Raw genomic sequence first — 16,124 nt, 5'->3', positions numbered from 1 at the left:
ACCCTTTGTGGTTCCCCAGTCCCTGCCAGGAGTGATCTCTGAGTGCAGAGACAGGAGAGCCTACCTGAACACCGCCTATGCCCCCGCACCAAAGCAAAACAGAGCAAGACAGAAAAGCCCTTTGGAAGTATAAAAAATACACTTCCATGGGAGTTTCTACCAGAATATTATTAGATCCAGAATCCCACTTCTGATTGTATTCTATATATTTATTTGCCCAAGCAACAATATCTAGTCAAGTTTATTTATTACAGCATCTTACCTTTAAAAATGTGGAAATGAAAAAAAAATAAATAAAAATGTGGAAATGACCTAAAATGTTTATCAGCAGAAAGATCAATAAATAAAATGGTATAATATTCATAGAAGGGGTAGGAGAAGTAGTAGAGGAGGTTAGGTGCTTGCCTTGCATGCAGCCAGCCCTGGTTTAATCCCTTGCCCTGCGCACTGTTAGGAGTGATTTCTGAACCAGGAGTAAGCCTAAGTTTTGCCTGGTGTAGCCCAAAAGCAAAAAAGGGGAAGAATTGTGATTTCAACAGCCTCTGCTTCTTATTCAGGGCCAATTTATACAATTTACATATAAACATTGCACCTGACTTTTACTTGCGTCTGTTTATTAAAAGTTTGCTGTTTAGTTTAAATAGTGTTCTGAAGTTCTCTTTTTTTAGACCACAATGTTTGTACCAAAGAGAAAACTATGTTTTCTTTTTGTTTGTAATTATTTCCACAATTATTTAACTTGCTATAATTGTGGTAGTGTGAGAGTATAATCAAAGCCATTGTTTGCCTTAAGCAGAATTTTAGCTCCTGGGAAGTGATGTTTACTTCAACATACCCTTCTTAAAACCATTTAATTTATCTCAAACAGTGAAAACAGTGGAAAAAACTTTTCATTGAATCTTGATACAAGTCAGGGCTTGAAGTGAGGCAAAAGGAAGTGGTATGGTTTCTGTATCATTTCAGTTGTGTTGTGATAAGGAAATGGATGGTTTATCTACTGCACAGCCCTTTTGGGAAAGTTTTATATATGAAAGTAAAAGCATTGGCACAGTGTTTTAAATCTTCCACTATATTCATTCATTCTCTTAGGAAATATTTATTCAGTACCAGATATGTGCCAAGGACTGTTGTAGGTACTGGAAATACACAGTGTGGTGGGGGGGGGGATACGCTTAACTCCCCTCTTCTTGTAGAGCATACATTCTGGGATAGGTGGCAGGCAATAAAGGAAATAGTGTGTTATAAATTAAACTGTAGGTAGACAGGTGTTACAAAGACAGAATTACATCAGTGGAGGAAAAAGGAATGCCAGGGGTGAGAATAGGTCTATAATTTAAAATAGGATAAGCAGGAACATTGTCAGTAAGAAAATATTTGAGTGAGCACTTGGAAGAAAGCAGCAGGTCATAGGGATGTCTTGGGAAGCAGCATTTCAGGCAGAGGGACTTGTAGGTACGAAGGTTAGATCAGCTACAGCAGGAACACACCTCCACTATTCAAGGAACATAAGACCAGTGTTGGGGCAGCTTATTTTTAAAGTTACAGCCGCACAGTTAAAAACAAAACAACAAAAACTTTACATAATGATTCTGTTCCACTTTTTTAAAAATATTTTTTTTGCTTTTTTTTTGGGGGGGTCACACCCAAGGCAATGCACCGGGGTTACTCCTAGTTCTACACTCAGGAATTACTCCTGGCGGTGCTCAGGGGACCATATGGGATGCTGGGATTCGAACCCGGGTCGGCCGCGTGCAAGGCAAATGCCCTACCCGCTGTGTTATCGCTCCAGCCCCTTAAAAGTATTTTTTTGCCAAAAAAAAAGTCACAAATGCTATGTGTGAATGCATTGTTATTAGGGCTGTTGTAGACATGGGAGTTTGTGGACCTATGTAAACCTGCACTTTAAACGAATTGGTGAATGATTGGAGGGTTTGAATAGAATAGTGTTTTTTTTTGTTTTTGTTTTTTTGGTTTTTGGGTCACACCTGGCTCTGCACAGGGGTTACTCCTGGCTCTGCACTCAGGAATTATCCCTGGCAGTGCTCAGGGGACCATATGGGATGCTGGGAATCGAACTCGGGTCAGCCGCATGCAGGGCAAATGCCCTACCCGCTGTGCTATTGCTCCAGCCCCAAATAGAATAGTGTTTTGATGTAATAATGTTTTTTGTTATCCTCACTTTGTGTACTATATTGAGGATATGTTGTAGGCTAAATACGAAAGAAGCAAGGAGAGACCCATTAAAAGGTTAGTTCAAGCATGCAGACAAAAGATGTACATGGTTTGGCTCAAGAGGTAACAGGGAAGATAGTGAAAAATGCATTTGTTCTGGATATAGCTGAGGTGGGAAAGCATGAAGCAGACCTGGGTGAAAGGAGATAGAGCAGGATTAATAAATCGAGTAGCTGCTGGGGTTGGAGCTATATGTAGAGCAGGTAAGGTGCTTTCCTTGCACTCAGCTGACACGGATATGGTCGCTTGTATCTCTTACAGTCCTTGGTGTATCACCATGCGTGTTTCTTGAGTGCCGAGCCAAGAATAAGCCTTGAGTACCTCTGGGGGTAGTTCAAAAGGAAAAAAAACAATAGTACAGAGGGTAGGCCATTTGCCTTGCATGAGGCCAACCCAGTTCAATTCCTGTCATCCCATATTGTCCCCTGAGCACTGCCAAGAGTAATTCCTGAGTTCAGAGCCATGAGTATTTAGTCCCTGTTGAATTGCTGGGCCCCAAAAGACTGAAAATTTAAATAAATTTGCGTAGCTGCTAGAAATGTTAAGCCACATTTTATATCACTTCAGCCGTTCTTTTATTTATTTATTGGTTATCAAGTGTCTTTTGTCATATTTTTACTCAGAATTATTAAAAATGCTATCTAACCCAAAGCATTGAAGTATTTTTTTCTTTAATTTTCCTATCAGCTGGAGTGTTTTGGTTGAAATAGAAAAACTATCTGACTTGGGGAGGGGGACAACAACTTGGGGTGGGGTGTGCAATGGTTCCTATAAGTTTAGGCTTAATCAATCCAGTTACTTTAAATAATTTAGACTTCAGAAACAGTTGCTTGGGCAGCTTCAAGCATATGGATTCTCTTCATCTCTTGATTCTGCCTTCTGGCCCTCACAGACCAGGGGCCTCTGTGACTGCTGTGTTATTGTTCGTTTGGTTTTGGTTTTTAATTCAGATGTGATTTGAGAGAGTGACTTTATCTTGTAGCCTAGCAAAAGTCCTGAGAGTGTATTAGATTAGTTTACCTCTGAAATTTTCTTCCTTGTAGCACAGAGGATTGAATATGCTGATTGGCGTAGCCTAGAGCAGAGCCTTTCTCCAGGAGGTTGGGAGACACCTGAGTGCTTTAAATTTTCAAAAATGTGTAAATTGTAGGGCCAGAGAGGTGTAAGGGTGTATAGGTATAATCAGTTGACCTTGATTTGATCCCCAGCTCTGCATATGGTTTCCTACCACTATGAGGCGTGATCCCTGAGCACAGAGCCAGGAAAAAGCCCTGAGCACAGCCGGGTGTGGCCCAAAAAACTAATAGGGTCTGGGCGATAATACAGCATTTGCCTTGCATGGGACCAATCCAGCTTTGATCCCCAGCACCCCATATTGTCCCCCAAGCACCACCAGGAGTGATTCTTGAGTGCATAGCCAGGAGTAACCCCTGAGCATTGCTGAGTGTAACCCAAAAATCTCACCCCACAAAAATCTAATAATAATTTAAAAATTACAAATAGAGAAAAAATAGGAATGGTTGATTTTTTTTTTTTTTAGAAAAAATTACTTTTGTAGGAAAAAAGAGAGAGAGCAAGAAGAAAAGTATCTCCCATAGAGGAAAGCTGGGGGTGGGAGGTGGGGTGTTGGGGGATGGTGGTAGGAAAACGGGACTTGGTGGGGAATGCATACTGGTGGAGGGATGGGTGTTGGATCATTGTATCACTGAAACCCAGTTATGAGCAGCTTTGTAATGGTCAATCTCATGGATATTCAATTAAAAAATTTTAAAAATTACTTTTGCATGTACAAACCTTTTGGTTTTCACAGTATCACTGCCATCCCATTGTTCATAGATTTACTTGCGCAGGCGCCAGTAACAGATCCATTCGTCCCAGCCCTGAGATTTTAGCAGCCTCTCCTTACTCTTTCCCACAACAATTGGAGGATCTTTTCAGGGTCTGGGGAATGAGACCTGTTATTGTTAGTATACACTATATTGGCATATTGAATATGTGTGGAGAATATGCTGTATTCCTCACGCATGAGTGGACCTATTCCTGGACCTCGTACATCATCATAAAAGGAAAAGAATATATATATGTATATGGTTTTAGTGCAAGAAAATTATTCCTTTTAAAAGTGATGAAATGAGAAAAAAGAAAGTGAACGTAAAGTATATCCCTATAGTCATTTAATTGAAATTATTTTCTTCATAGAGGACTATAACACTGTTTTTTGAAAAATTGGAACTGCAGGGGAGTCCATATTATAATAGAATCTGTTAGTCACTGTAGTTAAGAATTATTATAAAGATGGTACTCTTGGCGTTTGGTTTGTCCCTATACATAGAATTGCATTTTCATTTTTGTCCGGGTAGGGTGTTCGCCCAAGAGGGAAGGAGGAGTTGATTCCTCCTCCCCTCTTGGAGAGCTGGGCAAGCTACTGAGAGTATCCTGCCCGCATGGCAGAGCCTGGCAAACTCCACGTGGCGTATTCGATATGCCAAAAAGAGTAACAAGGAGTCTCACAATGGAGACGTTACTGGTGCCCACTCGAGCAAATCGATGAACAATGGGACAGCAGTGCTAATCTCTAATCCTCTGAAACTCCCAGACATTATTTCAACCAAAAGTTTACATGTTTTCAGATCTTCTTAGGGGTTGGGCCAATTTTCAAAAACTTGTGGCTTTTTTTTTTTTTTTTTTGAAAGGGTGTTCTTCCTATTAGAGCATTGTTAAAGATACATTTTGTTTTGGTTCCCTGAGTTAAATATGGGTCTTTTAAAATGTTATTTTTGAAGCCCAGCTTTATCCCCTTACCCCCACGTTCTAGATATTAGATATTTTCTTTTAAATATGGATCTTTTTTTTTTCTTGGTGGTGGGTCCCCACATCTGGTGGTACTCAGGACTTCTTCCTGGCTCTGTGTTCAGGTTACATTGGAGCAAATGGTGCTCCTGGGACCATATATGGTGCTGGAAATTGAACTGGGGTTGGCAATGTGTAAGTCAAATGTCTTAACAGTGAGCCCAATTTTAACCTTTAAAATTTTTTATTTTTAAAGATTTTGGGGGGAGAGTACAGGGATATACTGAAATAACGTAACCCCAAATGTCTTTGATTAGATACAGTATTGCTTAGGGAAAAGAGAAATTTGTTTTGTCAGCTAACTTTTCGCATAAGGCATTTTAATTTGTGTCACATAATATGTTAGAGTAGAAAATCTAGCTAATCTTGAGCCAATTTCTAATTTTGATAGATTTTAATCATTTTATGATTAAAAAATGAAGTGTACAGTTGATAAGAATCCCTAAAGTTAGAATGTTTTAGACTCTCTGAGTATATTAAAACATTTTTAAGGGGCTGGAGCGATAGCACAGCGGGTAGGGCGTTTGCCTTGCATGCGGCCGACCCGGGTTCTAATCCCAGCATCCCATATGGTCCCCTGAGCACCGCCAGGGATAATTCCTGAGTGAAGAGCCAGGAGTAACCCCTGTGCATCGCCAGGTGTGACCCAAAAACCAAAAAAAAAAAAAAAATTTTTTTTAAGTGCTTAGAAAACATTGTATGTATCAGTAAAGTAAAAGGTGTGTGTGTGTGTGTGTGTGTGTGTGTGTGTGTGTGTGTAGTCTGTTACTTTCTCAGATCCATTATCTAATAAATAATATTTATCAGGGTTCATTCAGGACAGCTGATGCCCACACTGGTTGTTGTTACTATTGTTTAGATTTTAGACCAAATGCAGTGGCACTCAGGAGTTATTCCCAAGGGGCTCTTGGGGACCATTGATCCTGGGGATGGAACCCTGGATGCTCTTGCATTCAAAGCAGCATGTACTCTTTGCCCTTTTGAGCTATCTTCCTCGTCCAATATGGTTTATTTTAACAGAGAATTTTGTATAGGGAATTATCTTCATAAGAATTAAGAGAGTTCGAAAGGCAAAGGAACACTGGGATTAAACAGAAATAGTAATTGTAGAAAGCAGTTATAACTTGTAAGAAGTTGGGATTTCAGAACCTAGGAATATGAATAAGTATGCCCCTGTGGCATCTGGTGAGATAGTACAGTGGGTAGGGCACTTGCCTTGCTTACAGCCAACCTGGTTTCAATCCCCATCATCCCGTATGTCCCCAAAGCGCACCAGGAGTGATCCCTGAATGCAGAGCCCAGGAACAAGCCTTGAGCATGGTTAGGAGAGGCCCAAACCCTTCTCCCTACCTCTTGCTTCCCCCCCCCAAAAAAAAAAAAATCTGGCAAGTTTATTATTGGGGCCGGAGAGAGAGAGAATACAGTGGGCAGGTGCCTGCTTGCCTTGCACAGCTGACCTAGTATCCCTGGTATTCCGTATAAGGCCTGAGTTCTGCCAGGTGTGGCCCCCAAAAAGACAAAACGAAAATTATGCCCCTATGGAGCCATGACCTAGCCCTCTGTGGGGTGAGCTTAAAGCCCAACTACTACTATCATTTAAGGAGGTAACCCTCATAGTTTGATACAGAGGCATTATTGGGTCTGAATGGATTCCATAAGGCTGGTCTGGGAGTATAGAGGGAAGTTGAAAACTAGAATTTACTGTTGATGCTATGGTGAAGGTGGTTCTGACCTTGAGAGCGGATAAAATCAGGATGAAGGAAGTTCTTTCTCATTCGCTTCTAGTTCCCTGGTTGGCCAAATCTGTGGGGAGTTAGTAAACTAGATCACAAGGCAGGTGGCTTGCAGGTCATCTGACTCCTAGCTAACCAGGTGTGTAGGTGATTGTGGAGGAAGTTCGCAGAAGGAAGGTGGCCTTGAAAGAAGGGTGCTTCCACTTCTGCCCAACCCACCGGGGAAAGTCCCTAGGTTGTGTTAGGTCTGGTTAGGTATGGACATGAGTGTTCTTGCAGCCTCTCTAGGGCAGCTTCTACGCTACACCTGAAGTCCACTTGATCTGCACGACGCAGGAACCGCTTCCCACCGCTCAAGTTCCCAATTTAGGCTAGAGTCAGGAATTGCTCTTCACAGGAAAAGGAAAGTCAGTCCTAACATCTGCACAGGTTTTCTAGAAGTGTCACCTTCTCTTGCAGAAAAGAATTTTAGGAGACGAATATTGAAGTAAAGTAGTTTTACTCTGAGTAACATGAGGGGTGGAAGTGAAGGGCGAGAGGGGAAGGAGACCCATGCATCTCAGTTTGACGTGCCAGGCAAGTCTCCATGGTAGAATGTGCTCAGTTGCCTTTACAAAGGTAGGACTCTTACTTGTTTTGTTTGGGGGACACACTTGGTATTGCTTAGGGTTTATGCTCTACTCTGCTCCTGGATTACTCCTGGGGATTGACCTGCGTTGGCCACTTGCAAGGCAAAGCACCTTACCCACTGCACAAACTGCCCCTTCTGGGGTTTTGTTGGTAGGGTGTGTCCAGGGGACATGCCTTAGACTCCTGGTAGTCCTTCAGTCATCTTATCAGAAGAAGGTGACCTTCTTTGGGAGAGTCTTCTCTGAGGGTAGTGTCCTTCTCTGGGTTGTGTCCCAGTTTTTCCATATCTAAAACACTCTATCTGTATCTCAAAGGGATATGTAGTAAATCTCAAAGGGATGAGCTAGTAAATTCCAGGTAAACTCATTACCTGGAACCTTGCTCTGTCCCTCCCTCCCTTTTCTTCCTCCTTTTCTTCTCTCCCTCCCCCACCCCCATGCCATGAGGAGTAGAATTGGGGCTTTGTTAGAAGCAGACTGTTGTGTGATATGGGGCAAGATTCTTAATTCTTTCCTTGCAGAAGTATAAAGAATAAAACTTTTAAAATACATGCCTCAATAAAAAAATAATTATTTTCTTTTGATGTACTTAACTCATACTAGGTAAGAAGCACTGCATCTGGGGGTAGAATACGTGGGTGTTATTTTGCCTCTCTTGTTCCTAGCTGTGTGAAATTCTGCAAGTCAGTTTAGTTCTCTGGGCTTTTCTCTAGAAAAGTAGGGATAACTTTATTTGCAGTAAGGGTTATTTAGATTGTATAATACATGTAAAAATAGTTTGTAATTTATAAAGATGGTGATTGTGCTAATACAAGAGTTTTCATTAAGGGCTAGGGAGATAACTTAGTAAGCTGGAGCAAATTGTTTGCATGCAGAAGGCCCACTTCCAATCCCCAGCACCATATGCCCCCAAGAATTTCTGGGTACAATCCTAGAGCAGCACCAGGTGAGGTTCAAAAATTAGGGTTACCATTAAATACTACAGATCAGCTTTCTAATAACAAATTATACATTATCTCTATAGATATGTTGTTCCATACTGAATCAATGTATTATTTACCATACTCCACCTATAAGGATAAGCAAATCATGTCCCTTTCCAGGCATTTTTGCACGTACCAATCACTTTACATGAGTTTCTGTCATTTTTGCTTATTACAGAGGAGATCACAAATCAGGAAATCCCGTTAATCATCGATTTCTCGGGCAGGCTCAGTAACATCTCATTTCGTCCTTTCTCTGAGATTTTAGAAGTCTATCTCGACTCGGCCCTCCTAATGATATTGAGGCCCTCCTAAGAATATTGCGCTGGGGGCTCTTCAGGGTCAGGGGAATGAGATCCAGCTTGTAACTGGATTTTGCATATGAATACACCATGGGAAGCTTGCAAGGCTGTCCCATGTGGGCAGGAAACTCTCAGAAGCTTGCCAGTTTCTCCCAGAAGGAGAAGTAGGCTACAAGATATCGCTTGGCTGCAAAGGGCCGTGCGCTTCTGGGAGCTCGCTTTTAAGTCTCTGGATGTTGGCCGTTGATGGGATTACACACACCTGGGTTCCTCTGCCGGTACCTTCATTCATGAGGCCTGTCTGAACGTGTGGAGAAGGGCCTCCAGCATGGCTTTAGCTAGGTTCCGGTGGTCTTCGGCCACCGGGAGCTCTGCTTGGGGTGGGGAGGGAAGCTGGAGCCCATCCCTTCTGTGGTGCCCCGGGGAAGACAGCCAGGCATTCGGGCAAGAGACTCTCCGCATCACTCTCTTCTGAGAGCTTGCTTTTAAGTCTCTCTCTGGATGTTGGGCCGTTGATGCTCTCAACAGAGGAGATATAGAAGAAAAATACCCGAGATCTCTGAGTTAGCAGGTGGCATTAAGACTTTCTGAACCACCAGGTTGAAAGATCTAGAGTGCACGCTTTGTATATGGGAGTCCTGGTTTTGATTGCCAGTGCCACATGGGCCCCAAAACACAGATGTGCCAAAGATTCAAGTGTCCTATCAACTAATTCTAATTACTTGTGAGGTATCCTTTTTGTTCAACACATTAACAGATTTTAAAAAATAAGCTTTGGGAGATGCTAGGTTAGGGTTAAAGTTGAAAGGTGTTTTGAAAATAGATTATTTTCTATTTCTAAATATGCTTCACTTATCAGTAGTACTTACTGTGTATCTGATACTGAGATTCCTAGAGGGATATAAAACACAATTTCTTGGCATAGAAGGAAATTGAAAGATTTTTGAATGAGGAGAGGAGTCAAGCATAAATAAAAAGTTAAATAAATAATCGAGTATAGAGGAAAGGTCAGAGTCTTGTCAGAAAGTAATTTTAGGGATGATGAAATTAGTGATTTCAAAGGTATAAAGATATGGCAGTTAGAAATGTACTGACAAAATGCCATTTCCCCACTGTAGGTCATTTTATCTAGATGATTGGCTCACTTCGCTCTTGGCTGGTTGGTATTACTTTTCAGGCTTTCCAAGGACTTCATCCTGAATGCCTCCCCCATTAAGGTCACAGCAGGGACTCCAAAATAGGCTCTTTGGGTTCCGTTTCCTTTATGTTTCTGCAGATGCACTCACATGGTCATTTACTCAATCATGTTGCTTTCTTAGTTTAGATTTGAATGAGGTTAGCCAAGTAGGATTACTCCAGTTAAAGTTGCATATATTAGTTTAGGAATTGATGGAGATGGAGATTAAAAACGGGGAGGTAAGGATGAGTTGCTCGTTAGGGGAATAGGCAGTGTTCTTATGCTAAACCAGGCCCGAGCTGAGGAGCCAGGCAGCCATGCAAACAATGGCCGTGGAGCCAGAAAGTCTGCTGTGAGTTTAGGCCTTCTCCAAAAGCTTGTCAGACCAGGCGCCTGGAGCTGCTTAGGGGGAGGGACCCCTGGAAAGAGAAGCTTTCTCCTTACTGCTTTATGGAATTGGCAGCTGGCCAGCTTGTTGAAAATTCCCAAACCTCTCTAGAAGAAAGTAAAAATTAAGAATGGGGGGTTGCTTAACAGGACTAGGAAAGAATGACTTTAGTCTGTTTTTTCAGCTGACTTCAGCCTTTTCCTGTTTTTCAATTCTATTTGAACCAGTGCTCCAACCTTTTTGTTGTCTGAAGAGTTTTTAATTATTTTTATTTTAAAGGAAATTATATTTTATTGAATAGCTTGCCTTAGTGCTGTTTTCTTGAAGAAGTGGTACCAATCTGTGCATATGGCAAAGTAAATTTATTTGATGACTGTTTGAACTATTTCATCTTGGTGGGGAGGGAACAGGGGGGCTTTTATGGCAGTGCAGTGCTTGAGGAACTCTGTGGTACCAGATATTGAACCTGGAACTCCCACATCCAAAGCCTGCTCTCAACCCCTTAAGTCATGGCAAGCCTCTATTTAGAAAACATTTTAGGAGCCAGGTTGGTAGCTTAGTGGTAGAGTTCACGCTTTCCATGATGAGACTGTGGATTCCATCCTCAGCACCAAAATGTTTTTAAACATGATCATCTTTTAAAGTGTTTGTTCAGGTACTGGGAACAGTTGTACAAAATGTAAGAAACGCATTTGCCTTGTGTGGGGCCAGCCTGCTTTGACACCTGGAACCACTTACTTGGCTTGGCCAGGGGTTACTCCTGAGCACAGAGATAGGAATGCACAGGAATAGCACCTACTATAAGTGTGGTCCCCAAGCCCCAGCCACCCCCCTCCAAAAGGCCCCCGAACTAATCAACACTTATTATGCCATACATTTTCTGAGGGATTCTACCAGGGGTTCACAGGTTGATGTCCAACCCGATGTCTAAGGTGGCTCGCTTGTGCTTGCTAACAGAGGCGTCAGTTCCTCTTTTCTACATGAGCTTCTCTTTAAGGTTGCTTGCATGTCCATATGACATGGAATCTAGCTTTCTTTAGGACATATGTTCTGGGAGTGAGGAGGAAGCCAGGTTGGCTCGATCTAGTCTCAGAAGTTCCATCTTACTTTATTTGTTAGAAGTGAGTCACTAAGTCTAAAGGGAATTCACTTCCATGTTTTGAAGCTGATGTAAAGCATTTGTGGATGTATTTTAGATGATCCCAATGATCTTTTCTTTGTACGATTTTTTCTTTTGTGCCACACCCAGCTGTGCTCAGGGCTTACTCCTGGCTCTATGCTCAGGAGACCATGAGTGCTACTGGGATGGAACCTGTCTCAGCTGTGTGCACAGTAAGCACCTTAACCCCTTGAGCTCTATCTTTGGCCCTTGATCTTTTTTTTATTTAACTAGAAAAATATAACTTGTAAATAATAGCTTATATTCTTACTATGATGACATATGCTACCCAATTGTACATGGTGCACCCTGGATCATGAAATACATATGTAGTATTAATGCTTTTATTAACCCAGTTTTTAGTAAATGCAATGTTGTGTATATCTTTTCTCTTTTTATTATTAAAAGATTATCTTATCTACAGGCATAACTTTGAATATTTGATTCAAAGTTGACATAACAAGATTTATAACTTCAGTCTAAAATTTTTTTAAGCTCCAAAACAAAACACTCACTAGATTTCCCTTTGGATAATCTCAGATACCTAATTTGAACCTTTGATCTCTTTTTCTTCACTTCTTTCAAGATATACTTGCCCTCTTTTCAGTACTTACTTAACTAGAAATATAGGGATCTTGATTCGTTAGTCTCTGTATGCCCTAACTCCTGTTGTGTCTGCCTGTGAAATATGTATCCTGAATCCATTTTACCATACCACTATTACTCCATTCTCAGCCACTAATTGTCACTCTACTAAATTACTTCAGTATCCTTCTCGTTGGTCTGTTTACATCTGCTTTTGTACCTTGTACTCTTTTACATAGAAACCAGATCATTGCCTTCCCGTTTCAATTAGCTTTAATGATCCTTCATATGATCTTGCCTGACATGGCCCTTGTCCTTTTTCATTTTGAATCTCATATACTACCTCATTGTCTTTCAGTCCCCTTTTCTTCTTTTTTTACAGTGCCAGGGATTAGTCTCAGGCCCTTACAAATGCAAAGCAAGTGCAAAGTGCAGGCTCACTGAGCTACATTCTTAACTCCCACTACACTATTTCTGATTTTGTTTATTTGGTAATAGGATCATATCCAGTAATGCTCAGTGAGTACTCTCAGCTGTTTGCCCAGGTGTCACTCCTGGTGATGCTCAGGGGACAGTGTTGTGCTGGGCATGGAGCTGGGGTCTACCTCATGTAAGCAGAGTGACTTAACCATTGTACTATTTTTCTAGCCATACCCCTTATCAACACTTAGAATTTTTTTTCCTTTGCTTTTGTCTGCCTCTGTCTCTTTACATGGTCTGTTCTTGATGCCAGAAATTCCTATCTGCCTACCACCGTTTTTTTTATCTGGTTAACTCTTTTTATTCTTTGAACCTTCACGTTATTTCGCAGCATTGCTTCTCTTGGCTTCAGTATCCATATTAAATTAGGCACTGTAGGACCTGGCTCTTTTCTTTGCACTGACAATAGGTTATGATTACATGTTGTTTATATCACTAATTCAAGATCTGAATATATTAATTGTCTTGTTTATTGACTGTGAACTCCAGGTCAGTTTTGCTTTTACCACTGCATTCTCATATCTCATACAAAAGCAGTCATATAATAGATAATCTAATAAATCTTAGAAAGTAAATTAATATTCAGTGGCAAGAACAATTCACACAGCACTCCATTCAGAGTTGGAAGGAATCGGATGAATCATTTCTTTAATGTAGTCTCCTTTGCATCTTGCTTGTCTTATCCTGTATAAAGGCGCATTCACACTTTGCTCCTTTAATATTCAGAGCAAAGACACCATCACACCCCCAAGCCCTGACCCCCAGGTCTCTCAGTTGGATCTCAGGTGCATTATTTCTCTGGCTCTTCTCAGACTATTTAAGCAATCTTCATAGTGGAACAAAGTCAGATGGTTGTCCTCTTTGATTGCAGCCTTGCAGCCATGGGTTTCTATCAGTGCTTATTGAGGTTGTCTTCATGTCTGAGCAATTGTCATAAGTGCTGTAGTCATCAAAAACTCTGATAGTTTTTCTATTTGGGGGGGAGGGGGTGGGGCGGGGCATTGAGTCATCACACTTGCCAGCGCTTGGAGGTTATTCCTAAATCCGTGCTTGAGAGTTGCTCCTGGTGGTACTCAGGTGACCTTTGAATGTCTCCGGTGCTGAACCAGGCCACATGCAAGGCAAGAATCTTTACCCCTGTGCTATCTCTCTGCCCTAACATTTTTTTTCTTCTTTTTTAAATTTTGCTCAGAGACCAGAGGGTGGGAAGCGGGGATATACCTGGCATTGAATTTCTCCTGACTCTGCACTCAGGAATTACTTCTGGTGGTGCCTGGGCACCATATGGGATGGCTGCATGCAAACACCCAACTGGCTGTATTATTTCAGTACTATTCAGCCTCAGTTCTTTCATTTTTTGTTCTTGGTTTTTGGACCCCACCCCAGGGTTGTTCAGGAATCACTCCTGGCTGTGATACAGGGACCATATGTGATGCTGTGGGTGGCACCTGGGTCAGCTTACCCATTGTACTATCTTTTTCCAGCCCCAATTTTTCTCAAGAAGTTTTCATTGTTAGCTTATAGCTGAGGCATTTGAAATCACTTTACTTTTTCGCCTTCCCTTGACTGATAGCTGTTCTTCCTACAGCTATTTAAAAGCTCATTAAAAGCCATCTCCCTAGTCCTCACAGGTGTTTTGATCCGTAAAAATTACTATAGATGGTGTTGTCATGGATAGCACACACTACATCTTTTGCCAAGTTGGAAAGTGTGTTGTAAACTTTTATTGAGCACCTATTCTGTTCTAGATGCTCCTAAATACTTTACAATGTGTTTTCCCCCCATTCTATAATACCCAGTAGGACAGAATAAGGTAGCACATGATCTATGAAATCAGATGATGCCACTTACAAAATTTGTGGTCTGTGTAAATTCTTTAAACTTTATTTGTTTTGGTTTCCTACATCTGTAATATTTTTATAAATAAATATTTAAAACTCCCAATTTTAGATATTGGGAGAGAGTGTAGTGCAGAGGGCTGAAGTGCATGCTTTGCAATTTCAGAGACCCAAGTTCGATCAGCAGGAGTGCTGATCCATCCCCACCCCACAACCATCACCAGTACCACTGGATGTGGCCCCCACAAAGAATGAAAAAAAAAATAGTAGCTAGGCCTGTCTTATAAGGCAACCTTGATGATTTGATAAATTGCTGTTAGTATATTTTTAACATTTATAATGGTGGGTGATGCATACCAGTGTATGTGTTAGATAATATTTTTATATAGTCCTCAGAATTATGGGTTACTTCAGCTCCACTTGTAAAATGAAGAAGCTCGCTGAGAGAGAGGTTAGGTCGTTTATTAAAATAGATCTAAATTTGGACTTGCACTGAGGATAACAGAGTCATCGGTGTTTCTGTAGAAGGAGTCGTACATCATTCCTTTCCTCTCAAAGGCTCTGTGAGCCTGGCGGGTGCTACAGTTTTATTGATTGCTCTGCAGGATGCGTGAGTTATACCTCTAGTGGGACAAAACTACACATTATTATTTTTTTCCCAAGCCGTGCTCAGGAGTCCTGGGGTCTCTCCTTGCAGTTGTTGGCAGGCTGGCATTTCAGCGAGAGGACCCAAGGATGTGGTGCTGCTTGCGGCCTGCAGTGCCAGGGATTCAACTGGTGTCTCGCCACGTGCAGGGCATGTGCCTTAACTCCTGTACTATCTCTCCTGTCCCGTTATTAGCATTACTTATTTATTTTTAATTAACTAATTCTGGGGTTTGGGGCCAGCAGTGCTTACTCCTGGTTCTGCGCTCAGGAGTCACGCTACTCCTGGTGGGCCTGGTGGACCATATGGGTTTCCAGGGATCAAACCCTGGTCAGCTGTGTGCAAGGCAAGCAGCCTGCTTTCTTTACTGTTGTTCTGGCCCCTTAGCTTTATTTATTTTTAAAATTCGGTTTATAGTTTTGTGCTACTGGGGCTTGAACTGGAGGTGGGGTGTGGGGGCGTCACACATGCAGGGCCAGTGCATTGTGGCAGAGCCACGCTCCCAGCCCCACCACTTATCAGCATTAAATAAACGTATGGAGAAACCCTGACAGGAAAAGGTGGAGACAGTTATGACTGTGTGTTTCCCTCCCATGTCTGTGATCTTTAAGGAGACGCTGTGACACTCATTCTGGTTTCTAGCATCTTGCACTGATGTATGATATGTACTCAAAAAAATGTTGTTAGTGAATAAGTGGACTAATGAACAAATAAGAGAAAATAAGGAGTGGGGAAAGCACTCATGAGGAGGGCAGGAAAAATGGCAGAGCTTTGACTTGGGTGATTGGAAAGACTGTTCCACGGTTTCCTGTGATGGTTATTGGCGGAGGATGAGCTAGACAAGAGCAGCAAGAAAAAAAATTAATGAGTTTTAACTTGAAAAAGGTAGAGTGTAATCCTAGTAGAGATTTTTTTTTTCCAGTTGAGATTCTGGTTTAGTTGAGTTGTTACTAATGATTTTTTATTCTGCACATTATTCCAACCCCAACCTCATCACCTATGTACATCCTCCCTCTCTCAAGGACCCCAAGTCCCCTCCCCCAACTCAATTATGTGGATCAAGTATTAGATATATCTATAGATATTTAAAGGGCAAATAGAAATGAGAGTGATCAGCATTAG

General features: G+C 41.6%; 1 protein-coding gene across 1 annotated transcript in view; it reads left to right on the top strand.

Moving 5' to 3' along the window:
• BMPR1A (bone morphogenetic protein receptor type 1A) overlaps nucleotides 1–16,124 on the top strand; it is a 101,656-nt gene that overhangs the window by 54,490 nt on the left and 31,042 nt on the right. The gene's annotated exons all lie outside the window — the stretch shown is intronic.

Source organism: Sorex araneus, chromosome 11 (assembly GCF_027595985.1).
Source record: "Sorex araneus isolate mSorAra2 chromosome 11, mSorAra2.pri, whole genome shotgun sequence".
Classification (NCBI taxonomy): domain Eukaryota; kingdom Metazoa; phylum Chordata; class Mammalia; order Eulipotyphla; family Soricidae; genus Sorex; species Sorex araneus.
Note: the sequence above shows the minus strand (reverse complement) of the source record. Positions and strands in the feature narration are given on the sequence as shown.